This window comes from Urocitellus parryii, unplaced genomic scaffold (genome assembly GCF_045843805.1).
Source record: "Urocitellus parryii isolate mUroPar1 unplaced genomic scaffold, mUroPar1.hap1 Scaffold_37, whole genome shotgun sequence".
NCBI lineage: Eukaryota > Metazoa > Chordata > Mammalia > Rodentia > Sciuridae > Urocitellus > Urocitellus parryii.
The window spans coordinates 11,933,306-11,960,977 of record NW_027553327.1 but is presented as its reverse complement, the minus strand read 5'-3'; the positions used below and the strand labels follow the sequence as shown (position 1 = coordinate 11,960,977).

General features: G+C 40.0%; 1 non-coding gene and 1 pseudogene across 1 annotated transcript; both read right to left on the bottom strand.

Moving 5' to 3' along the window:
- Positions 1 to 27,545, bottom strand: LOC144252085 (vitrin-like; annotated as a pseudogene).
- On the bottom strand, positions 10,405 to 10,476 carry Trnaa-agc (transfer RNA alanine (anticodon AGC)). Its single transcript has one exon. It is a non-coding gene; the product is annotated as a tRNA-Ala (tRNA).
- Positions 27,546 to 27,672: the final 127 nt, after the last annotated feature.

The following is a 27,672-nucleotide window of genomic DNA, read 5'->3' as shown; positions in this document are numbered from 1 at the left end:
TCAGTTCTGCTGCTTTGCATTGAACTCTGTACAAATGTTCTGGATGACCCTGGGGTTGGATTTGTACAGGTTGTCAAACTCATCCACAAAGAAGGAGTGGTCTCTGGCAGGGTGAGTGGCAATGACCTCCAGCTTGTCCTGTGCAGCCCATGCAACCCCTATTGCACAGGTGATCACTCCTATGGGGACAAAGATCAGATGAAACAAATGCCCCTAAGAAAAAGTGTTGTTGATGAATCTTTGCCTTTTTGCTGCCCTGTCAGCACAACCCAATCCCAAATCAGAAATATGTCAAGCAAAAGAAAAAAACTCCCATGGAACTCTAGGCTCTAGAATTAAGACCAGGTATGGCCATTCATTCAAGAAATACTTTTGAGCATCCACTTCAGACAGGAGGTAACAATCTTCAGTGGGGAAAATGGAGAGACTGCCTGCTGTGATAGTTCTTGATTTGGTTGGGGGCAGTTGGATATCAGGTACTTGACCTTACTCTACAAACTCCTATTCCTATACCACCTTCAGGTTAACCAGGGTGGATGCACAGGATGGCCAGGAAACAGAGGGCAGAACCTGAGGTGGTCTTCCTGCCCAGGCACCTGCCCTGCAGCCCACTTTATGCCAGTGGCCCATCTCATCTTCTAGGTGTACAGTCCTGCTTATTAGTAGCTATCAATGCTTCACATAGCTCTGGTCTAATATGCTTTCAGTTATCCATCATTCTGCATATTATCTGCCAGTCCCTTTTCTCACCTCCCAGCTTCTTTTCTCTGAATATTGTCTCAATTAGGAGAAGTTAGCCTTGGGTTTTAAAATGCTGGTTAAGTGGCCATGGGAACTGAGCTTAGACTGGGCAAGCCCATGTTTCTGCTCAAAGAAAGAAAGAAAGAATATCCCCCTATAAAGACTAGAGAACAGTATGCAACTTTTCAGATCCTTGAGACCACCCTTGCACAGAACCTTCTACTGTCAATTCTGACAGATGGTTGTTAACTCTGGACTTGGATTATCCTAGGAACACAATGCTCATTGCATTTTTAGATGAATCACAGTGTTTGGCTGAGCAGGAACCCGCCTCCATGTAATTTGTATCTATTGGTCCCAGTTCTTTAAAGCTTCTCAGAATATGAGAATATGATCCCCTGAGAACTCCCATTTCCAACAGTCTTCTCATTCCCTCACTTCCTGGGTGAGGCCCAAAGAAGGTTTCTAGAGAAATAAGTGAGGGTGGGACTAAACGTGAGCTTGGACAGATGTGCTGGAAAAAGCCCTGAGCTGATGAGCCAAGAGCTGGCCCATGTGCCACTCACTCTGGGATTTGGAGCAGGTAGCTTATGACCCTTGAACCAACTCTGCTGATGTGAGACCAAGGGAATTTGTGACAACTGGCACAAAGAACATCACCATCTCACCATTGTGAAGGTGCCCCACAGACTCTGCAAAAGGCAAGTCCCTGAGAAGACTTTGCTGGAATGCATTGTCTAGATACTTTGGTTTCTAGAAGTCAGCACCACCCGTTCATTAAGAATTGTCTTAGAAAGGATTTAAAGCAGCTCTCAAGAATACAAAAAATCCTGAAAAAATAACCCATATTAAAAGTATGCACAGAAAAGGGAAAAATAATTGACCACTGCATTGTGTGAGTTTTGTACCCTAGCACTTAGAGGTCTCCAGTTCCTCTGACTACTTTATTCAGTTTTATCATTGTTATTGTTACTATTTTTCTTTTTCTTAGTTGTAGATGGCTAGAATACCTTTTATTTATTTATTTTTATGTGGTGCTAAGGATCAAACCCAATGCCTCACACTTGTTAGGCAAGCGCTCTACCACTGAGTTACAACCCCAGCCCATTTAATATTACTATTATTATTATCATTTTGGGTTTCTTCAGGCTATTATATTTTCATGCTATTTTATGGCACTTTTGAGAATATATATATTTATATATATATATATATATATTAATTAATTAATTAATAAATGTGATTTATTTTCTAAACACTTAAGTACTTTGTTCATTTTTGGGGTTCTTTTAAATAATTATTTCTTAATTTTAGGTGGACACAATATCTTTATTTCATTTTTTTTATGTAGTGCTGAGGATCGAACCCAGTGCCCCATGCGAGTACACTATCACTTGAGCTACATCCTCAGCCCTCATATTTTTGTGTGTTTTTGAGCCTTCTCTCGACAACTTAGACATTTTTATATGGAAATATCACTTTTAAATATTCTGAATCAAAATTTCTTAGGGTTTCCCCCCAAACCCTCAATATCTAATTTACAAACATAGTACGACTTCCTTAAAGAACACTATTAGTCTTTAAAAGGTATTAAGGACAAATTGGTGTCTTCAACACAGCTAGGGATTTGTTTTTCTTTCATAGAAAGTGAAAAATAGAATTTCCTTTTAGTGCCTCAAGCCCTGGTGGGAAAAGCCTCAGGATGTAGGAGGTCAAGGAAAGGCTCCCTGTTTTCAAAGACACTGGGGGAGTCTCTGGCTGCCCTTCATCCTTCCCTCTTTGCTACTCAGACACCTGCAATATTTGCTCCTCTAATGGCTTTGAACATTTTTGAGAGTCACAGACAAAACCAACGCACAGAAAAGCAGAGCCTTCCTTGCCCTCCAAGGACAGCCTCTCCCTGCCCTAGAGAGGAGCCTCAGCAGCTGGCTGAGCCAGATTCCCCCTACCCTTCTGATGGGCGGCCATGGCTGGTATGTGCACGTCATCCTAGGTCCTGCTGTCTTCGGTGATGAGGATCATCAGCTTCCTCTTGTTGGGCTTGGACTTCTTGAAGAGCTTCTCCAGGGCATACTGGATGGAGGCGCCAGTGCTGGTGCCACCACTCCAGTACCCCACCCTCTTGATGGCATTGAGGATGTCAGGCTTGGTACTGTACTTGTCAAACCCAAACTCCAGCTGCTGCTCGTAGGGTACTGCACGGCCTGATACGTGTGTCTGTGTCTGAAATCTCAAACTCCTTGCTGATGTTGGCCACAAACTGCAGGACTGTGCAGAAGTTGCCTGTCCCCACACTGCTGGAGCCGTCAATGACAAAGCCAATGTCGGCTGAATTTAAGCAGGTCTTGCTGCAGGCCAGGCGGTCGGTGTCACAGACCCGCTTCACCAGGGGCTGCATGGTCTTGGGGAAGCCCAACCAACTCTGCACGTTGAAACATTGGTTCTGCACACAGCCTGGAGGACAGAGGGGAGGGACACTCACCAGGTCAGCAGTCAAGTCCCCCAACCTGGCACCCTTACCTTGGGCCTTCAGGTGGGTGAAGAAGCAAACAGACTCCTGTTTACTGGGCTAGTCCTTGTTGATGGCTCTTTCCCTTTCTGTTCCCCTATGTAGGCACTTGCTGAGACAAAGACCTCTCCAGTAATCTCTGAAATCACTCCTGTCTCCACAGATAACAATGCCTCAGTGGGAAGTCCTTGTACTAGGCAAACTCACAGGGAGATGTAAGTCACTGATTTCTGCTTCAGATTTATGCCTCTTCAGCTCAATTCATTTGTACTGGCAGCCACCCATGACTCGCATTGGTGGGCACCAATGCATGAGAAAATTAAAGAAAGCTTTTGTTATCCTGGGGAAAACAGAGCACACCTAAGAAGTGACTGAGGAATGTTTCCAGAGCAGGCTGCACCCACTGAGAAGGGGCCCCAGAGTTGCTGAGTAGTCACATGGGTCAGGGTCGTACTAGGTGCTCTTGGAGAGATTCTCTCATTCAATCCTCACCTCACCCTAAAAGGGGAACAATGACCCCCCCATTGTTAGAGAACAAACTGAGGGCCACTACAAGGGCACATGCCTGAGTTCCCCAAACTAGATTGCCTAGCTGTCTGCCTTCAAAACCCAAGCTCTGCCTTCCAGACAACCTTGCCAATAGGCAAACAAATATTTATTTACTTGTGCCTAAGCTTGTTCCAGAAAAAATTCAAGTCAGCTACAAATAAACATTGAGCAAACTTGCTGGTGTGTTCCTGGAAGTGACAGGGCTAGTGTTCCTAAGGTGGAACATTTGAACATTTTTTTTTGAGAGAGAGAGAGAGAGAGAATTTTTAATATTTATTTTCTAGTTCTCGGCTGACCCTACATCTTTGTTGGTATGTGGTGCTGAGGATTGAACCCGGGCCACACGCATGCCAGGCAAGCACACTACCGCTTGAGCTACATCCCCAGCCCTAGGTGGAACATTTCTTCCCGTCCCTTCCTTTGCGGGTCACAGAGCATGTCTGACCTCATGACTACGGATGAATCTGTATAATTAAAAAATTATTTTGAAACTAGTAATGGCTTAAACATTCCAGGAAAAATACATGTTTTCTTTGATTTGTAAAAACCTAAAGCAGGTTACAAAACTTTCTATGGATGAGGCGGCACAAGAGGCTGAGTGCTGGTAGGAAGCTTATCTTCTGGATGGAGAGGCAGTATCCCTATCGAACAGCCTGTGTGAGATTCCAGCAGCAGAGAGTGGTGGTGCTAGCCAGGGACAGGTGGCCATTAGCTTGAGCACAGGGCCTTTGTGGTGTCACAGCAGCAGGGCCAGAAGCAGGGTTGGGACTATGCTTTAGAAGGCCTCAAGAACAAAGAGAAACAGTGAAGGGTTTGGAGCAAGAGCCCCAAAGTTGGAAGAACTCTTTATAAGCATGAGTTGGGCTTCACTGTTAAATCTCTACACAGGAGACCCAGGAGAAAGGCAGGTAAGATGTTAAATACTGACTTGAAGTGGGGAGATGTCACTGGGCAAGAGAAAGAACAGAGAGAAAAGGGATGCAATTTGGGATCTGATGAGGAATTCTGGGATGGATGGGGCTGTTCATGCAAAGTCCTGAGAAGGAGATATTTTGGGTGGGAAAGATGATGATGAACTTGGCTTGCTGCATGTAGGACTTCAGGTTCTGACAGGGCTTCCGAAAAGGGAAAGGTCACCCAGGTATGATGGCACATGCCTACAATCACAATGACTTTGGAGTCTGAGGCAGGAACAACAGCAGGAGACTGTCTAAAAATAAAAAGGGCTGGGATATACCTCAGTGGCAGAGCACCCTAGGGCTCAATCCATAGTATGGAGGTACTGGGAGAGAGTCTTTCATCTGAACAGAGAAGACTGTACAGCTCAAGAGATGAGAACTGAAGCTGTGGCCTTGGGAAGAGTGGAGGAAGAGACGATTGTGAAGGAAGATGGATGAACAGGATCTAAGTCCTGAAAAGGTCCATGTTCAGGGTACATAATGGAAGAAAAGAGCAAGTGAAATAACAGCTGCACAGGGCCAGGAAGCCAATGAAGAGGATTTCATGGAGCAAGAAGAAGTCAGCAGCCTGCTATGCTGCAGGAGGTCCGGCCTTATTAGCTCCAAAAACATAATAATAAAGTTGGAGGAGCATCATGGACAAGATTTTGCCAGGCGTGATGGCACAGTCCTGAGATCCCAGCAACTCAGGAGACAGAGGCAGGGATCCCAAGTTCAAGGCCAGCTTCTGCAACTTAGCAAGATTCTGTCTCAAATATATATAAATAAATAGATAGATAGATAGATAGATAGACCTGAGGATGTAGCTCACTGGTAGAGCACCCCTAGAATCAAACCCCAGTATGAAAAAAATAAAAAATAAAAAATAAAAGACATGTCCAAGCTTGCTGGCTCTGTTCCTCCATCCCTCCATCCTTTCTTCTCTCTTTTTCTGTCCTTCAGTGGAAGCTTTGCCTTTGAAGGAAGGTTTACGTGGACAACCAGTGGAAAACACCAAAGGTGGTTTAGTAGACTGGAAAAGGAAGCCAACTATCCCATCTGTCCTGCCTCACGTCCAGCCAGACATCTCAGCAGAACCCAGAAGTAGCATTGGAAACATGACCTGCCTGAAATGTCGCAACACCTCCCTTCTCTTGTTTATCAGATTAATTTGTAGCATGTTTGTGTGAAAGTACATGTGTATGTGTGTGTGTGTGTGTGTGTGTGTGTGTGTACATACATGTGCATGCTCATGTGTTTGTATGAAGCCTTCCTGGACTGCCTGGTCGAGGTCCCTGATGCTGTGGGAGGAACAAGGAAGAGCCTCCACATGAGACCTTTGGAACACTGCTCCTGCCTTCTGTTCCCAAGCTGCTGGCCTTGGGTGGGTGTGAGACTTTTCTTTGAGAGAGTAATTTGAGGTTCCTTCATTGGAGATACCACTACCTAGATGTGAGATTCATACACTTTTGAAAGCCCAAGAAAACAATCTTCCTGGAATTTCAGCTTTTCAGAGTACGGGGAGCTTGATTGTGGGTGAGTCTCTGGCAATTACAAACCTTGTTGGCAAAGTTAGGCTCCATCACATACTGCTTCTCATTTTCCACAGCAGCTTCTACAGTGATGAAGAAAATGTTGATTCCTGATTCTCTTGCAAGCCTTGAAGCCTCCTCCACTTTGTCTGTGGGCCAACCATCCACCATCACTATGGCCACATTGGGAGCACCACCTCTGTTTCCATTGGCTTTGGAAAAGAAGGTCTTGGTCACAAAGGACATGGCCCAGCCTAGAAGAAAAAGACTCATGCTTGAAGGGATTATGCAAGTGGTAAATTCAGAAACAGATCACAGCAGCACAAAAAGATCCAGAAAAACACACTCATTCCCTCCCAGTTTGACTGTTCTATTTTTTGAACCACTTTAGTTTTAGGTGTACAATTCAGCAGCATTTGTGAGTGTACAGTTTAGTGGCACTGGGGCACATTCACAATGCAGCTGTCACATCACTCCCTTAGTTTCATTTTAAGCCTTTAATTTCTAATTGCCTTGAAAAAAGTTATAGGGACCAGCAAGTAGCAGGGAAAGACTTTCATAGAAATAAAGGGACTCTTATTTGCTTGGGTACCAGACTCACTCTAAGTCTCTAAGCTGCCTCACCTTGTGTCCTAGAGCACAGGATCAGGGGAGTTGAACTGGAGTGACAGTAGCCTTCTCTGGGCTTCCTAAATCCTGGGAGCTGCTGGGCCTGCAGGGATGTATTCTGTGGTCAATGGTCTTTCTGCCAGTTCCAAGCCAGGGGCCCAAGTTTGGCTGTCCAGGGAAGAGCTATACCAGGAACTGAGAGACTGTGTTCTAGCCCTGGCTGTGCCAACCACTGGCTGTGTGGCGCTGGGTGGTCCCTAATGGTCTCTGGGTCTAGACTTCCAGGCCAATGATCTGCTTCAGCTAAGTGCAACAGTCATGAGGCTTTGTGAAACCTTGAGATGCCTTTCTCCCATGTGCAGGGTCTCAGGACATTTTCAGAGTCAACTAGATGACAAACTATCCTACTTTCCCAGCAATTTCCCAGTCTCAGTGCTAAAAGCCCAAGTTCCCCTGGGAAAATTGGGATGACAAGGCTCCCTTGCTGGGTTGTGTGGAACCAGTGTGTGTGTGTATGTGTGTGTGAGAGAGATGTGTATGTATAGCCATGCATCCTCTGAAATTATACACAGGATCTTTTGTATGAGTACTATCTGGGTAGCAAGGCCATACATATTCTTTTTGGAGATTCTCAAATGAGTCCCTAATAACAGCTAAGTAAATATTATCACACTAAATGCTTCTCTGGTTTGGGCAGTATAATATTACCTGTCAAATGAAAGTATCAAATGGTTACATCTAAAGTCCTGGAGAAGTGTCTTAGTGAACCCCTGTGAACTGTCTGCACTGAACCTGGTTGCTAAGGGAAAACATTGGCTGCTAAAAACTGCTTCCATGGCCAAGGCATAATTTCCATCAAGACCCAAAGCTTCCAGTAGTCCTTTCTGGCTCAATATTAGGCACCATAAGGGAGCCAAAAGATCACTTTGACCCCACCTAATCTTGAGACTAGTTGAGCCCACAGTGAACCAGTGCTTGAAGCACATTCCACCCACCTTGCAGTGGATTTTTATTGTTGTTGTTGATTCCTTCCTTCCTTCCTTCCTTCCTTCCTTCCTTCCTTCCTTCCTTCCTTCCTTCCTTCCTTCCTCCTTCCTCCTCCTCCTCCTCCTCATCCTCCTCTTCTTCTGGTACTAGGGATTGAACTCAGGGGCACTTAACCAATGAGTCATATCATGAGCCATTTTTTTAAAATATTTTATTTAGAGACAGGTTGTCACTGAATTGCTTAGGGCTTTGCTAAATTGCTGAGGCTGGCTTTAAACTTGCAATCCTCCTGCCTCAGCCTCCAGAGCTGATGGATTACAGGCATACACCACTGTGAGGGGCTTGTAGTGGGTCTTGAAACCAGATGCTGGATGTCTGAAAAATACAATGTCCATACTCTCTTGCATCTAGGTTTTCAGCTTTCTTTTACTTTCACAAATTGATATATTTACATGAGATTTAGAAGATGACAGCAGGCAGGGGCTGTACTTTTCTTTCAGCAGTTTATGCTGATGAGAATCTGTAGAGTATTTGACTTCTCTTGGAGCACCTTTGACAGACATGTTTGTGTTGGTTGCTAGCTTTGATGGTGTTAGGAGAGAGGGTGCAGAATAGCCCTTTTGTGGATAAGAATGGGTCAGGGAGGACTTGGTTCTGGAGTGGCAGCTGTAGAAGAAGCTTCCTAATTGTAGGCTTCCTGCTGAAGCAGGTTCCTGAAGAGGTTATGGTGGCAGAATTCAGAAAGTTGTTTCTAGATCTTGGAAGAGGTAGCAGCTCCTTTGGAAGCCCTGTTGCAAAAAAAACCTCCCAAATTCTGCTTCTTCAGTCCTTTCTATAATTCTCATAATGTTTAATGCTCTGAAATAAATCACTTTATACCTGAACCAGCTGGTTGGATTCTGTCCTCTGAACCCAAATCCTGAACCAGAGGCAGAATTAAAACCTGTGCTACACTGAAAAAGGTATACTGATTAGGTTGAAACACCTTTCTGATCTCCTCAGGGAAGTTAATTGTCTTCTGAAGTTTTTCTCCAGTAAAGTTTTGCTCATGGAAGGATTAAGTGGAGAACAAGTCAGAAATCAACTTTATCATGTTTGTAATGAAGATGCTTTTGAATTTGGGGCATGGAGAACAGCAGCTTGGTCAGTGGTTATTTAACATTGTTCAAAAGTGACAGGCTCTGCATTTACTTGATTCTTATGTTTGATGGCTACAAAATGTTCTCTCAGGGTTGGGGGAGGAAAATAATTAATCAGATTTATTGTAACTCCCTCAAGGATAAGATAGTTCTACACCCTGCACGTAGATTCTCCATGCCAAGCAAATGTGGCCCACATCTCCAGTCCTTTGGATTTTGATGGTATGAACAGGTTCCCTGAGAAGCATATAATCATCCCCCCTTGTGTCCCCCCAAATCAGGCTAACATTTAGACATTAATTACACATTGGCATGGGTTCTTTGACAGTCTGAACACGGTTAGTGTGAAAATGTGAAACTGTTGTTTCCTAATGCCCCGTCACCTCTGGGTGAAATGATAAAATGGAATTTCTGAACCTGCTCCAGTGAGGATTACATCTTGAACCTCTGTTTCCCCCTCCAAAGGCTCAAACATCACAAAAGATTCATCTTGAAATAGAGGACAAGACTCTGTTTGCAAAGTCATTGCTGCAACAGTAGCCGATTGGAACAAGACTCCCAAGGAGCACTGAACTGCTTTCTGATGGAATTGGTGGTGGGATTTAATGTTCAATCTTGGCAACTTGGAGTTCAACCAGGAAATAGTCACAACAGCAGTCCTGCTTGTCCCGAAGAATGTTGGCATCCCGAGGAACCAAGCAAGCTGGAACTAGATGACACACATGTTTTGACAATTCTTGCCACCTGAACTCATTATAATACTTTAGAAAAGACACAGATGTTACATGAGTCATTTCTTCATGGATTCTTTTTTTCCTCCTTTAATATAGAATGTTAGAAGACAACCACATAGAAAGAGAACCATGGCAACAAGATAGAATTATCTGAAGTGGGGTCACATACCTACATTAGAAAGCCCTCCTCTCTGGGTAATTTTCTCAAAAGCTGTCTTCAGGTCTCGAGAATTCATGTGAGTTTTGAGGTTAAACTGGTTAGCAGGGTTGTCATTGAAGAGGTAGAACAAAAAAAAAATAAAAATTAGCTCAAAAGTTATTACTGTCAAGAAAGGTAAAAATAATACTTAATTCTTTTATATACAAAGAGAAGCTGCTTCAAAGCCTTAAACTGTGGTTCATAAAATGTTCCACTGTAGGCAGAGTGATAGGAAGACAGAGACCGGGATCCTTCACAGGGGATGGAGAGAGGTTATTTCAGAACTGTGACACACTGTATGGGTGTGCAATCCATGTAGTCAGATGGGGGTTGGTTTACTGCTTTGCTACCACCATTTGGGATTCTTAACAATTTTTGAAAGAGGACCTGCATATTATGAGGCTATTTTGGGCTTTAGGTTACTAAGTCCTCAAGTGTGGGCATGGAGACCTTTTTTTTTTTTAATTTGATGGTACTGGGGATTGAACTCAGGGCCTCCTGCATGCTAGGCAAGAGCTTTACCACTGAGCTACACTCCCAACCCGGGAGGAGACTTTCAAAGCATCTTTTCCAAGATCCCCAGAAGTAGATCAATGAGAAGTTGCTTTGGGCGGCAAAGGTGCCTGACAGTAGATCCCTACTGAGTTCTTGGGGATAGACAATGCAGTCACCAGGGAACCAGTCACCAGGATCTAAGAGACAGGAGACATTCTCTGCTTCTTTTCCCACCCTTCCTTCTTCCCTCTTTTCTAATCTTCTTAGGTATCTCAAGGTGATCTGAGTTATTTCCATAAGCTGTGCTAATCAAAATGGCAGGTGATGTAAAGCTGGGGTCAGGAGATAGAAAGCCACTTTCAGGGAAGACAGGAAATTTAAAATAAGTTCAACCAAGGTAAGGCCTTGGGGCAACTCCCCACCAGATGAAAACTAAGTCCCATGGTGAGGATTAAATGAAAACAAGTAAAAACAGCAAAGCAATCAGGAAATGGGGAATTTTGGACCTCTTAGCTGAGCATCAAGTGTCCTTATCTGAGGAGGTAGTCACACACTTACACTCTTACAAAGCAATCCAGTGATGGATGGAGGCTCAAACCTTTCTTTTTTTAATATTTATTTTTTAGTTGTAGTTGGATTCAATACCTTTATTCTGCTTAATTATTTTTATGTGGTGCTGAGGATCGAACCCAAGGTCTTGCACATGCTAGGCAAATGCTCTACGGCTGAGCCACAACCCCAGTCCTCGAATAATTTCTTTATAGTAACAAAACCCAGACTCATGTACTCCCATTGTTTGGCTTCATATTTTGGCTTTCAAAGCCTCCATGATTTGGTTCTAACTTATGGTGATACTCCTCTCTCTTTTTCTCTCCTCTCTTCTTCTTTTCCAAGATATCCTATATTCTAGTCAAAATGCCAAAATGAACTGATCACTCTTTCCTGTGTTCTATACCATCTTGTTACTTTGTTTTTGTTTGGTTTCGTGGTACTGGGGATGGCATCCATGGGCGCTTTTTGCCACTGAGGCTGGCTTTGAACTTGCGATCCTCCTGCTTCAGCCTTCTGAGTGGCTGAGATTACAGGCATGCATCATTACACCCAGCAAGTCTTGTTATTCCTTGTGGTCATGTTTTTCAGCCACCACAATCACTGGCTTGTAGGGGACAGTGACGTGTTACCTAAAAGAAACACAGGGATCCATTCCTGTGTACCTCTGGTCATAGTAGTATCATCAACAGATCAACACATTACCTATTTTACATGCGTTTGTCTTTGAAGATACTGAAAGTTAATATTTCTTAAAAATTAATGATATGTATGTTTTTTTAATAATACAACATTAGGTGAGAAGGGTTTAATACTTTTCTTGACCTTGGATAATGTGTAAATGTCTTTGGCTTTCAGTCTCATAACAGTGCTGTTCATTAGGCTTTGTTTGGTGATTTGCTTTTTAGTCAGTTGTCACCTCATGAATTCCTGAGTTTGGTCTCTTTTCCATCTTTTCCACAGCTTCACCACACATGGTAGATGTTACTTAAGCACTTTCTGAAACACACTCACATACCAATCAGCAAATCTCCTCTCCTATTGCTGAAAGTACCAAATTATCAATTAACATTGAGCTCACAACCAATGGCACTATATCTCATGCCTGAGGGAAGCTCATCTAACTTTTGTGACTTTCTCTGGAAGCCATAGCACAGCCTTCTTGTTACATCACTATTAACTATCAGAAGCAAAGAGGTTATTACAGGAAAAACATAGCTTTCCAAAAATTGAAGGAGCCAAATGGGGACCATAGACAACTTATAAATAGGTGGAGGATAGGTGTCCCAAAAAAGCTCTCAAAACCACAAGGAAGATGTTGTTAAGAATACATCAGAGGCACCAGGCACAGTGGTACATGCCTGTAATCCCACTGACTGAGGCGGCTCAGGCAAAAAGATGGCAAGTTTGGGGCCAGCCTCAGCAACTTAGTGAGACCGTGTCTCAGAATGAAAAATAAAAAGGGCTGGGGATGAACCTCAGTGATAAAGCATCCTGAGTTTAATCTCTAGCATGCCAAAAAAAAGAAAAAGAGGTACAATTTTGATTAAATAATAAATAGGAGCCACTCATATTAGGAGCTAAAGGTAAACTCAGCAGAGGAAACGAGATGGTGGATTTCTTCCTTATGTTATTTTTTAAAAGTTGAAAAGGTCACTACTCCCAAGTGCTTCCCTGCAACCAATGAGCCAGAAAACACTGTATCAAGTATTGGACAGCACCCACAACATTCTAGGCCAATCTGACAAAAAATAAATGCAGATAAGTCACTGTGATTTAAATAGCATAAAAGGGATTAAGACCTAAAGGAGGATATGGAGAACTGGAGGCCATCCTGCAGATTGTAGTATTCCTGAGGGCTGCTGAGCTGGCAAGGTATGAAAATACAAAAGCACCTTGTACAAAACCAGGGTTCAAAATGGTAGGCAGGAGATTATAGGCCTTATATCTCCCTATTATGCCAAGTAAGCACATGGAGACTAAAATAAAAGATTGATTCACAGAACACTGATCAGCTGGGCTCTGCTGATCTAAGCTGGGCTGGGCCAGACAGCTCTGCTTCTTGCTGCAGGCCTGCGGGTTGGCGGGAGGAGAGGGGTGGATCTCTCTCTTCTACAAGGATGTATACTGGGACAGCAACTTTATAAGAGAAGTGCTCATGGCAAAGGCAAAGCAGCAAGAGGACAATGGAAAACACGTGGGGATGCTCAGAACTGGCACATTGTCATTTCTAGCCAAAGGAAGTCCCATGACCAAGTCCAAAGCCAAGAAGCAAGAATCTACACTACTCAGGAAGAGGCTATGGCAAGAGTGTGAATCGGAGGGGAATGAAAAATTGGGACCAGTAGAAATCCAGTCTAACACACAGGTCCTTAATAGTCACCTTTCCTTTGTCCTTATGTTTATTGTGAATCTTGAAATAACATTCAACTGAATTTTTTTAAAAAATTCTAACTCATGAATCTCTTCATTTTATTGCTTAATTTATTTATATTTATTAGAATTACAAACATTGCTGGTCTTATTTAAGTTCATTACTTGTTTTTATGTACTATTCTTAACTTTATTTATTGATTGATTTTTAAAAAAAAATTTATTAGTTGCTCAAAACATTACAATGATCTTGACCTATCATACATTTTATTTAAATGGGGTATGAATTCTTATTTTTCCACATGTACAGATTGCAGTATCACGTTGGTTATGCAGCCACGTTATTTATTTTTCTATCTTCTGATAGAATAACCACCTGTTCTATGTTCCCTCCTCCCTCTCTGTTATTTTCAGAATTTATATATTATGCTTCTGAACTTTTAGTGTTGTCCTTTCATGCGCAGCTATAAAAAAATTAAGTTATTTTTTACTTGTACGCTCCTCTTAACCTGATGAGAATCCTAGGCCTCTTTAACTCTGACCTCATGTCCCATAGTTTTTGTTAATAATTTTAATATTACCCTTTTGCAATACAAACTAAAGTGTTATAATTCTTATTCAAAAAGATTCTTAGATTTAATACACAAGCATATTTTATTAGGTCCAGGTGTGTCATTGTGTCCTTTTTCCCTGTACCTTCTTTCTGAATTTACATTTCTTCTTGTTGATAAAAAAACATTCAAAAAATAAGAATTGATAGATACTTAACATAATAACCTCTATGTCTTTAGATCTGAAACCTATTATCCTTGCTAGCTACTCTTCTGACAAAGGATTAATAGCCAGAATATATAATGAACACAAAAAATTAACACCAAAAAAAAAACCCAATCAATAAATGGACAAATGACCTAAGTAAATATTTCTCAAAAGAAGAAAGGCAAATGGCCAACAAATATATATAAAAAAAGGTTAAATCTCCTTAGCAATCAGGGAAATGTACATCAAAACTACACTGAGAGTTCATCTCACTCCAAATAGAATGCCAGTCATCAAGAATACAAATAATGGGATGGGGATATAGCTCAGTGGGTAGAGTGCATGCCTGGAATGTACAAGGCCCTGAATTCAATCCCCAGCACATTTGTGGGATGTATTAATGTATAAAATTTTTTTTTTTTTTTTGTATGTGGTGCTGAGGATCGAACCCGGGCCGCACGCATGCCAGACGAGCGCGCTACCACTTGAGCCACATCTCCAGCCCGAAAATGTTTAATTAACATAAGAGATTAATTACAAAGCACGAACTAAATGAATCCTAATTCTGATGAAAGTTGAACATAAACACTTCATTAGCAAAATGAAATGGCACTTGGAAGAAAATGAAGTTCCCAGCCATGGGGCAGGTGAGCCAGAGTCCTCTGCATTGCTTGAAAGCCCCCAAACCAGGGCTTGGTGTCCAGCTAGAGGGTCCTGTCACTGTGCACAGTCCAGGATTGGCCCACTTGAACACCAAATTCCCTGGTTTAGCAAAATTGTATTCTCAGTGACTTCAAATCAGTTCCATGACCTGTATAGACTGGGTGGGTTTATGCTCTCTATTGATCTCTGCTTCCTGCCAGCTTCCTTCACCCTCCTCAGGTGGCTCTTCTGTCTGCTCCTGAGGCTCTGGCCTTCCTAGTGGTCTAGCCCCAACTGTTGCTTCTCCTCCCTCTTCCTCCTCAGTTTGTTTTATTCACATTTGTAGTTTTAATACTAAGTATATGATGAACTCTTTCAAATTCTTATCTCTAGACTTTCTTATAAGTTCCCTTAGCTATTATTCATCATCATTGTGATACTGTTGTTAAGTACTGAATATTTTTGTTACCCCACAACCAATATGTTGAAATTCTAGTCCCCAGTGGAGACTAGGCATGCAAAGATGGGCCTTTGAGAGGCAAATAGGTTAAGATGAGGTTACAAGGGTGGGGTCTTCATAATGGGATTAGTGTCCTTATATAGAGAAAGAAAGACCAGAAATCTCTCTGTCTACCATGTGAGAACAGAGAGAAGGCAACCATCTATAAGCCATGAAGAGGACCCTCCCCAGGAACCAAATCTGCAGGTACCTTGACATTAAACTTTAGAGTCTCCAGAATCATAAGAAAAAAAAATTGTAGTTTAAGTCACCTAATTGATGACCTTTTGTTATGGCAGTCTGAGGTGACTAATACAACTTTGTAGATGTCTCAAACCAAATATGCAGAAAGAAGCTTGTAATCCTTCTGACTCCCTGTCCTGATTTGTGGTAGGCCCATCCACACAGATGGCCAGGTTGTAATCAGAGCATTGGTGCATCTCTTGATCTGGCTTTATCATTCTCCTTTTTCTTAAAAAATACTCCTTGTTGAGGTATAATTCACATATTATAAAATCTACCTATTTTAAGTGTGCATGCAACTCAATGGCTTTTACTATGTTCACAGAGTTGTATATCTACCCCCCCAGAATCAAAATGTTTATAACTCCAGAAAGAAACCCCACAACTTTTGCCATTCCACTTTTTCTGTTTCTTCTGGTTACAATCAACTCTATAGATTTACTAATTCTGTAAGTTTCATACAAATGGAATCATACAATATGTGACTTTCATTTAGCATAACGCTTTTGAGGTTTATCCCTGTTGTAGCATGGACCAGTTCTTTATTTCTTTTCAATGGATAGATAATCCTACCATCATTTCTTCTGTGGTAAATTGTACAAATTCCTGATTTGTTCCTTGCTTTACTATTATTTCCTTTAGTGCTTTTTCCCCACTCTTCCCAGAGGAATCTGTAAGCATTACGCTGCTTAAATCCCACTTAAGATCTTCCAGTGCTTCCCACTGTTTGCAGGACATCCAAACTTCTGGGTGTGTCATAGCAGTCCTAAGGTGCTTCCCTTCACTACCCAGACTTTTCCCACCCCATCCTACTGTGCCCTTGGCGCAGTCATGGGAACATCTGTTTTGCCTGTGTCCTACAGGTGCATCCCCTCTCACCGAATGTCCTTCTTCTAAAATTCAGCCCGGAACACTCCGGCTCATCCTTCTTTACCTACTCGTCATCTCCTCTTTGGGTTTCCACAAGACCTTGAAGGCAATTCTATTAGGCATGTGCCACTTGCTCTAAGGATTTCTGTGTACCTTTGAATTCCTTGAGTCCCTGTGTATCCTCAGGGCCTGGATTGTAATACAGGCAGAACTTGGTAAATGTTGAATAAATAAATGATTAGAGATAGAAAGAAATATACTATGTTGAATTATCCTGTTAGTGGCTCACAAAATAATAGCAATTGGAAGATTTGTATTTGAGCACATGTGTTGAAAACCTTCAGTTACTAAACATCAGCCTATTCTTGGATAAACCCCAAGAATGGCAAATCAAATCTACCTTTAAAAGGGACACAATTTTTACTGCCTGGAAATAGCTTAATTTACTTATCAAAAATTCGCTAGATATACTGCTGACCACTCTTTTTTACCTTGACACTAATAGCTCAAGGATCTCAGTCAATAGCTGTTTCATAGGAAGTACCTGCTTTTGAATTTCACTGAGCAAAATGCCCTTTGCACACATGCAACAAATTTCGATCATGTGATTCTTGTGACTGAAGGTATGATTAATAGATGTAGGTATCAAAGGACTCTGTTGCCACATACTAAATCTAAGCAGATCAAACAGAATTCATTTTTAGGAAGTGGGTGGCTGATCCTCACTGAATGGTCAGTGTCCTTACCTTATTATGAAACTGAAATTAATTCCATGAATTTTGTTTGATACCATTTTTAAAAAATATTTAAGTTTGGTAGAGTTCCTACTCTTTCATTCATAGTGGCAGTATTAGGATACCTTCTGAAAAGTTAATGGTTTTGGGCAACAGGTGATATTCAGAGACAGAGTGTGGCCTCTATATTCAGAAGTACATAAGAAGCCTAAGTAAGAACTGAGGTTTGGGCTGAGTGGTAGAGCATTTGCCTATCATGGGTGAGGCACTGGGTTCGATCCTCAGCACCACATAAAATAAAGGCATTGTGTTCATTTACAACTAAAAGAAAAAGAAAAGGAAGAAGAAGCCTAAGTAAAATGATAGACCCAAACATCAAGAGTTAGGGAAAATCAACATATCTACCCAAATACCTCTCCTTTCCATGTACATTCCTCTTCTACCTGGAAAATTACTTCAAGTAGCTAGCTGGACTTAGAATTCAAGTCCTGGACAGTAAAGCACTAGGAGTTTCCCTCCATCCCATACCCTAGGGCACTTCTCAGTTGTTTTCTTGGGTGAACCTGTGGCTGTTGAAGGCTCATAGGCAATAAGAAAAGCAATGAACCTCTATAAAGAACCTCACTTTCCATGTCCAAACCAGGGGATAAAACTTCATGTATGTTATCAAGATGATTATTACCTGACAATATTATTAGGCCATCTCAAAATCCTCCTCTTCTGGCACATGAAAAAGAGCAATGGCACTCAACTTCTGGAAAGACTAGTCTTCCATATGCTCTATCCAAGGCAAAGAATTTTCAAAGAAAGAGTTTGGGTGATAGCATAGAACCTATGTTTGATTAAGAGAGTCATAGAAGGGGAAACCCCAAATCTATAGACTCCCTTCAAATTTTTGGCACATGTTCAAACGTGATTGTATGGAATGAGATTCTGAGAATCCTCAGGGGGAAAAAAAAACATCAACAGGAAGACTTAAAAAGTCAAGGAGAGATTTCTGCAGATATCCACTGTTGGTGAGACAGAATTTGAATCCCATGTCCTGCTGAATTAGATAGTCTTGGCAAATATCTCAGGTTTTTCACTGAGTCTACAGAAAGGGTATGACTTAGAATAAAAAACACTTTCCAGGATTAAGAAAACCACCATAGGGCTGTGGTTGTGGCTCAGTGGTAGAGTGCTTGCCTAGCACATATGAGGCATTGGGTTTGATCCTTAGCACCACATATAAATAAATTAAAAAGGTATTGTGTCCATCTACAACTAAAAATATTTAAAAAAAAGAAGAAAACCACCATAAGATTGATAGCAAAACCTATATAGATGACCCTGACAAAACTTAAAAATAAAACATAACAAAACCTTTTCAAGAGATATTTGATCCATCAATAACTTAATTGCTTGAAAAAATACAAGCGATATTTTCACAGGAAGATAACAGAATCGAGAGTTTCTAAAATGTATTATCCATAATGTTCAAAATACAATTTTTAACAATGCTATACAAATGAATAACATAGGGAAATGTCATTCAGAGACAGGAGTAGGGTAATGGGTGGGGGTTGAGGAGGCAGTCAATAACAACAATATGAAAGGGGTGAGAGACAATCAGATCTTGGAGTTAGCAGACAAGGACTGTAAAAAAATATTCTGATAAATATGTTAAATAAGCATGTAAATATAATGGTAGACAAGGTGAAAATGCGAAATTGAAAGAATGACATGGGAATTCTAGATCTGAAAAGTACATTTGAAATTACAAATTTATTGAATAGGATCAACACAGATTGGACACAAGTGAATATACTTCAAGGTATGTCCGTAAAATTATTGAAAGAGTTTCAGAAGCACAGAAAACGGGGGAGGGGGGAATGAACAAATTTCAGTGACCTGTAGGATAGCATCAAATGGTGTATCATATATATAACTGGAGTCTAAAAAAAGAGAGAGAGAAAAAGAGGTATAAAAAATCACTTAAAGAAGTATTGGTCAAAATATTCCAACTTTTAGTGAATAAATGACAAAACAAAAATTATCAGAATACATATAAAAGAAAAACACATTTATGGACATAATGATATACTGCTCAAAATTCATCCAGAGGGAGGGAAAAAGACACATTATATACAGGAAAACAATGATAAAAAATGATTATTGAGTTGTCATGAGAATTATTGGAATCTAGGAAACAATGGGATGATGACCCATTTTTAAGTGGCAAAAGAAAAGTCTACAAGTCTATTTGGAATTTAAATCCATTGGGAAAAAAAGAACTGTTTGCCATCAGTGAGTGGTATTGTTCCTAAGATAATTACTAGAGTCATTCTTATTTGTTAGACTTGGAAAGTAACATAAAAAAATCAGTTTCCAATAATGGTGCCCTACAGCAACTCTCCTATTGAAAACAGCTATAAATTCTGTACAAAATATTTTTACAATCTTCTTAAAAGAAACACAAAGCTGACAAGATAACAAAGAATGACATGGTCAAAATTTGACAAGACAAGGGAATCCAGTTAAGTACATGGAATAAAAGCCATTTTTTCCCCTTTTGGGTATTGAACAATCAGAAAAAAAACTTGAACTTTAGTTTGGACAGCTATGTAAGACCCAAGGGAAAAAAATCAAAGACCCAGACAATCCAAAATAGAAGAGTCTGAGAGGTAACATATTTCACACTAAGCTAAGACACTAAAGAACAAACTCAAAGCAAAAATGGCATAAGTGTAGTGACACTCAGATGTATTTATAATCATAATTTATATCAGCTGGGTGTTCAAAAAAATCTTAGCAATGAATTCACTTTAAAGTAGCTTTGAATTTTGATAATGCCTCCAGATATCCACAAGAAGCAAAAACAAAACCCTCCTAAAGAAGACACCTCTATCTCAGAGCTCATATTAGTCTTATACTTTCTAAAGGACAGTGAGTAGAACACAAAAATAAACCAGGAATATAAAAGAATAAGTCAAGTCATCATGAGCAAGAACTAGAAAACAAGAGACCATTCAAAGGCTCCTCTAATATCTCAAGTGTAAGAACTACAGAGACAGTAATTATGAAATAACTACTAAGTTTAAAGAATAAAAGATCATTCTGAAAATATCTACTACAAACAGAATGTTATTTGGAGGGGGATAAAAAATACCCAGCAGATTTGATTGAAAAAATAACCAAGGTGAATGTCAACAAAACCAAAACTTCACTGGATAAAAGGATTAGAATTAAGACATGAGAAAATGAACTAGAAGATAAATGAGAATAAATTACCCAGAATAGAACAGAGATGACATGCATGGTGGCACACACAAGTAATCCCAGCTACTTGGGGAATGAGGAGAAGATTGCAAGTTTGAGGCCATCATTAGCAACTCAGTGAGATCCAGGCTCAAAAAAAATAGGAAAGAAAGAAATTCAGAGATAAAAAGATGTAAAATATAGACTAGAGAAAAGGAGAGGACCTACGATATACATATAATTAAAGCCTTTTTTCAAAAAAAGAAAGTGCAATCAGAGACATATTTAAAGAAATTATGAGAATTAGACAAAATTAAAGAAATGCCAACCTAAAGATTTAAGAAACCTAATAAAGTCCCAAACAAAATAAAAAGGAATCCATACTCTGACAAATCAATAAAACTACAAAACACTAAAGACAAAGAAAATATGAAATGTAAAATAAGAAAGTGGCAAAACACAATAAAATATTTGTGTCTGATATATTAAATAAAATAAGTAAAATGCATTCTGTCACAACTAAGGAGAACAAATAAAAATCATAATAATAAAAAGTAGCACTAGTGTGGCTCTGATTACTTCTGAAAGTTTTAGGAATGAAGGAGATATTAGGGCTAGGGTGTGCCTTAGTGGTAAGTGTGTGTTTAGCATGTCTAATGGCCTGAGTTTGAACCCCAGAACCAAAAAATAAATAAAATAAAATCAACAATAAAAAGAAAGATAGTGGGACTGGGGTTGTGTCTCAGTGGTAGAGCGCTCACCTAGCATGCATGAGGCACTGGGTTCAATACTCAGCACCACATTAAAAAATAAACAAAATAAAGGTTGTGTCCATTTACAACTAAAGAAGAAATTCTTAAAAAAAAAAGAAGTAGTATCTGAAAAGACTTTTTAAAAGAGTAGCTGGATCTGGGCATGATGGTACACACCTGTAATTTCAACAGCTCTGGAGGCTGAAGCCGGAGGATCTGGAGTCAAAACCAGCCTCAGCAATTTAGCAAGGTCATAAGCAACTCAGTGAGGCCCTATCTCTAAATAAAACATTAAAAAGGGGGTGGGGGGGCTAGGGATGTGGCTCAGTGGTTAAGCGCCCATAGGTTCAATCCCCAATACCAAAAAGAAAAAAAGACATCTGGAAATTTAAGTGACAGAGCTTATAAAAAACTATTTCATTCTTGATCATTTAATCTTTCTCTCTCTGGCCTTACTTTACCTATACCTAAAGTAAGGGTTATTTTCAAAGTTAGTTCCAGCTCAAAGATTACACTGTCATTATATACTTCAGTCAGTGGGAAGTGATTCAAATTATAATATTCTACTGCCTAAAAATAAAATGCTAGCTATCATCAGAAAGAACAATGGAAATAAAAAAAGAAATCATATCCCAAATTCTATAAAGCTATCCATATATGGAAAACCAACACAAGTGTTGAAACTGCCAAACTTTTTTTAATACATACTGTGTGTTTTGTATATGTAAAAACAAAAAACAATAACTAAAGCACTTGTTCTTAAACCTTGCATATTACAACTATAAGGTAGCTTTAAAAAATGAACAAACAAACAACAACAACAAAACCCAGTAATGCCAGGGACCATATTTCCAAAGATTCTGATAAATATTATTGATTGGTCTGGGGTGGAGCCCAGGGAATATGTAACTTTTAAAGTTCCACACATTATTCTAAGACTTCAGCAAGGTTTGAGAAATGTTAAAACTTAAATAACAAATAACAAGATATGTTTTAAAAGAGTAAAACCTCATAATTAAAGCTTGTGAAATTATCAAGGCTATGAATAGAATGAAAAATGAACCTGCTCACAAAATTATACCATACCATCATGGGGTTTACCTGTTCCCAAAATAAAGAAGTTAAAGGACCAATTGAAATTGAGGATTAGTTGCATAGAGTAGTAAGTGTGTACAATGTTACCCAAGGTATAATGCAAACTTTAGATAATTATATTCAGAAGAGCTCATATGAATTCCAAGATAATAGATGCCTGGGGGTTATCAAAGAGAGCAAGTACTTTCAAAGTATATAACTATTTTGAAGCAGATACTCAAGATCATCATTCCTATTAAAATGTCCTTAGTGCAAGGGTCAGAACCAGAATACTAGACTGCATGGACCCAGGACGGCACATACATACTCTAGCTTTGAAAGAATTCATGACTGAAGATCATACTTTTCTCTGGGGATAAAAGAAATAGAGTAAAACTTAACACAGTGCATTTGCTGCTATTTATTTATTCAGCACTTATTTGTGTTGTGTACCACACCTGTACCAGATACTTTAAAATAACTCATTTAAGTCTCACAAGGCAATTAATTATCCTCACTTTACACACAAGAAATCAAGGCTCTGGAAGGTCATTTTGGCAAATATGTATTAAAGGCATGATATACAACAGTAAATTGTAGAGCATGGAATTAAACAAAGATCTATACCACTGTGCCTTTCACAATATTTTATATATTATCATAATAACAAAAATAAACATCATTTTAAGTGCTTACTTTTTCCACTTAAATGCTTAGAAAGTCTTCTCCACAGTTTTATGAAGCCACTTCATCAAAAGATATTTCAATCATTTTTGACTCCCCCTTTTCTCAAATTTTACATCCAACGCCTAGTACATCTTGCTGGTTCTATCTTCAAAGCTGTTCAGAATCCATTATACTTTGATGACATAACAAAATATACATTCATATATCCCTGCCACCCTCACTCATTTCTAGCCTGAATTAACTCAGCCTCCTAACTAGTCTTCCTGCTTCTTCTACCCTTCCACATCTATTCTCATTTTGGCAAAGGGATCTTTTTAAAGACAGCCATTACCTCTGCTCTCTGATTAAAACATTACAATGGCTGTCCATCTTGCTGAGGTATAATAGGCAAGACTCAGTACTTCTATGACATTATTTCTTCCATCAGCTTTCTCTACTCTTGCCACATCTGCCTCTTTGTTATTCCCCAAACATTCCAAGCATTCCCCCTTCTCCTGGCTGCTTCCCCTGCTTACACAGCTTCACTTCAGGTTATTACGTTTTCAGGTTTTAACTCAAATGGCATCTTATCAGTAAAAGCTTTCTTCCCCTCTCAAGGATTACACATCCCCCTTATCCCAACAGGGCATTTATCACCTTCCAATCTGTTATGTATGTATTTATCACTGTCTGCTCCCAATTTAAACTTGATTAGAGCAAGATCTCTTCATTCTCTCTTCATTGTTGTATCTTTTCTGGTACCTCAAATGGGATACAGCATGAGGTAGGTACTTAAGAAATATATGCTGAATGAAAATATAAATTATTACTGACAAAACCCAGATTCATGAATACTCCAGCATACAACCTCCACACCACATGCCCTGCACAATCTTATAACCAACTACATACAATTCTAGCACTTTCTGGTAAATATCCAAGCCTCTTCCAATTCTACCACACATAATCATCAAAATCTAGGGCCAAGCCAGGAACAGTGAGTGATGCACACTTATAATTCCAGTGACATGGGAGGCTGAGGCAGAAGAATCATAAGTTCGAGGTCAGCCTCAGCAATTTAAAGAAACCCTGTTTCAATTTAAAAATTAACAACAAAAAAGGAGGGATGCTGAGGATTCAGCTCAGTGGTAAATCACCTCTGGATTCAAACCCTAGTAATCCCCAAAAATCTAGGGCATAGGTTATGGGGAAGGACCAGGAATTAAACCCAGGGGCACTTAATCACTGGGCCACATCCCCAGACTCCTTTTTACATTTTATTTTGAGACTGGATCCAAGTTGCTGAGGCTGGGTTTGAACCTGTGATCCTCCTGCCTCAACCTCCCAATATGCTGGGGTGGTGAGCACTGTGCCACTGCTCCCAGCTAGGGCCACTAATTTTTGTGTTTCATATATTTGCTTTCCTAATAGTTAGAAATTTTCAAATACTGACCTTTGGGTTCTCTTTAACTCAAAGCATTTTCCTCCAGCACTCAATTCTTCCCTCTTATGCTATTCTAATAAAATTAACCTTCCTAGCAAATTAGAAACTCTGATTCTTCTACATATTGTTTATTTTCTATTTTACTAACTAGACTACATGTTTCTTTGGGGTCTTTAGCACAATGTCTCATATACAGAAAATATTCTCAAATCTTATTAGTATTCCTTCTCCAATTCCTTTCACACATGTAAAGCTCAGTAATACCTTGATTATTCTTTTTTTCCTCCCATGAATAGCCTATTCTCTTAGAGTGGGAGAACATTGCCAAAAGTTAATAGACAGTCTATTAAAATATGCCTGGGGAAATAAATGACAAAAGTTTTCGGTACAATATAGCTGTTTCCTTACTCTCAAAATCTGAAGGTGGCAGAGGCAGGCCAGGTAGTTGGGATCTTGGATTGCCTTTGAAAACTCTGCCTTGTCAACTTGAAAGAGCAGAACTGACAGGTTCCTGAAGGGACAAATTAGACAGAATATTAAATCTTTGTTGGTGTTAATAACATAAGAAGAAATTTTAAAACGATCCATATTTTTCATCAAAATTCATTTAACTATTTTATTTCCTATTGTTTTACTAGGAATATTTCTAATGGCGAAGAAGAAGAAAATGAAGTGAAATGTTTGAATTTAATGATGATCTGATGCAAAAAAAATGTTTTTTTTTAATTTCCAATTTCACTAATAAGGGAGACAAAGATCACAGAATATTGCAAACCCTCTTCCCCTTTAATACTTAGGTTCAGAAAATATGAAAGAGTTCTTAAGTTTATCTATGGGAACTTAATTTAGCACAAGTCAAGACACTGTAAAAATGTATTGTTCTTAATATGATGAGCATGAATGAGAAACCTTCCTTAAGTTTAAAGTGTGCATGTGTGTGTCTGTGTCAAAAAGTAAAGATTGACAACACAGGAAAATCAAAAAGTTTAAATGTGAGGGAGAGGGTGAACAGGACAGGATGGATTAGAAATTCTCAAACTCCTACTTATAGTATTGAGTTCTTTTTTGTTTTTGACCAAATTAGCATGACTTATTTTACAATTCCTAAATCAGAAATTAAAATATAAGCTGCTATATAAAAAATCATATCCTGCAAATGCACACATTAAAGTTAAGCCCTGCCTTTAACTCTTTCTTGAAGCCTGAAATCCACAAGCTCATTTACACAATGCATTACTAATAAAGGTAAAAATGTATAAGCATTCAAACATGTTGGGTACTATATAGACATGATCAGACTCATTCTAAGAAAACTTACAAATTTCAAATAGACTATATTAGAGCACCATAACAGTAGAAATGAAAGTCACCAAAGAATATAAACATAAAACTGTAGAAATACAGACTTAGAAGAAATCATAGACACCATGGACCACTTTCACATTCATTCAACCTGTTCATCCATTATCTCCATGAGAGATCTTCCCTAATGATCCCATCTAAAACAGCTGCCCCATCACACTTTATTCCTGTACGCTGACTTGTTTTTCCCCACAGCTGTTACCACTGTAAACCATTATTCTACACAGCTGCACTTGCTTATTATTTGCCTTCAGACTAAAACAAACTCCAGGAGGGCAGAAGCTCTGTCATTTTTGTTAATCCCATAACCTAGACACACATGGTGTGTATTCAGTAAACATGTCATGAATATAAATGATGAAAGTGAAGCCCAGAGAGGTTAAAGGATTTCCTCTAGATCACAGAGCCAGCAGCAAGCATGGTCCTTATTGATAACCCTGTCTACTATAATCTTGCCTTGTTGGTCTTTCCAGAACCACTTCTCCACAAAAGCAGTCTGTTTTAGCACATGATTCTACTTAACGGATTTTGCCCTCTCTCTCTGCCAAAGAAAATACATGTTACAAAAAGAGGTGAGGGGGGGTTAACTGGATAGCATTTTAACTTCAAGTACTTTACAAACAAAAACTGTACTCAAATTTCCTAAGCATATAGGACTAGCCCCTAAAACAGGCACAACCAATAACAGTTCTTTAAGTTCCTCCTGAAATTAAGTGTGTGTTTTATAACTTTTTTTTTAATATATAAACTTCTACAAATTTCTCATTATATCAGTTTTATTTTTTTTTAATTTTATTATTTTTAGAGAGGGGGGAGAGAGAGAGAGAGAGAGAGAGAGAGAGAGAGAGAGAGAGAGAGAGAGAGAGAGAGAGAGAAAATTTCAATGTTTATTTTTTAGTCTTCGGCGGACACAACATCTTTGTTTGTAGATGAGCGTGCTACCGCTGGAGCCACATCCCCAGGCCTGTGCTTTATAACTTTTAAGAACCAGCACTGAAAACCAACTTACCAACTCAGAATGGCCTGTAAAGTATCAACTCACTTTCATTCTTCTCAGGGCCCACAATAGCTCACCTCTGGATATATTTTATCTGGCAGATTATGTAAGGCAAGTAATTAATACTGAAGCCTCTTTAGCTCCTTTAAAAATACATGCCAGTCTCACAAAACATGGAACATAAAATTAACTCTTGGCAAGTTTTAGATTCTGAGAACCGGAACCATCTGCAAACCAAGACTGGACCACAATTACCTAGGTCCTTCATTCAAAATCCATGAAACTAAACGAAACACAGGAGCGGTGAAAAAGAAGAAAAGGCCAGAAAAAAAGACATTCACATACAAAAAAAGGGAGTTGATATTTCTAACACTATTGCCCAACATCAGTCTCTCACTGAAAGCCAAGGCCCCAGGGACACAACTTGGGCTGTCTTCTTGGATCACTTTCCTTGCAGAAAGAGAAATCAACTACCAATACCTTTGGCAGATAACGTGTCCAGACCTAGGATGGGACACGGTAGGACAGCATGTTTTGCACAGTGTCTCTCAAAACTACTGTCAGCCCAATTAGTAAAGTAAAAGGGACGCCCTAAGATGTAGCATGGCAGGAGCGTGGAAATGAGACTGGGAGTTAAGAGTGGGAAGCAGCAGAGGAAAAGGCGCGGGGAGGGTCAACAACGCATCCAGAGCTGGAGTGAGAACCCGGGTGGAAGAAGTGGGGTTAGCGAAAGCCAAAGGTGAAGGGAAGAAGGGGATGAGGTTCTGGGTGGGATGGTGGTGAGCCAAGGGGGAAGGGACCCGTCGCCGGCTGCAGCAGCCTCCGCCAGAGGCCGGAACCCCTTAGCACCGCCGGCGCCCGCCGGGGTGGTTGTTGCTGAAGAAGACGCACGGACCTGCCTTGCTTGGCCATGGCGGCCGCAGAAACCCAGGGAGCTGCCCAGGCGCCCAGCAGCTGAGGCAACGGAGGCAGCCAGAAGCACCTCCCACTACCTCCGCAGCTCCCCGCCCACATCCCAGTCAGCAGGGAGCAGTCGCTT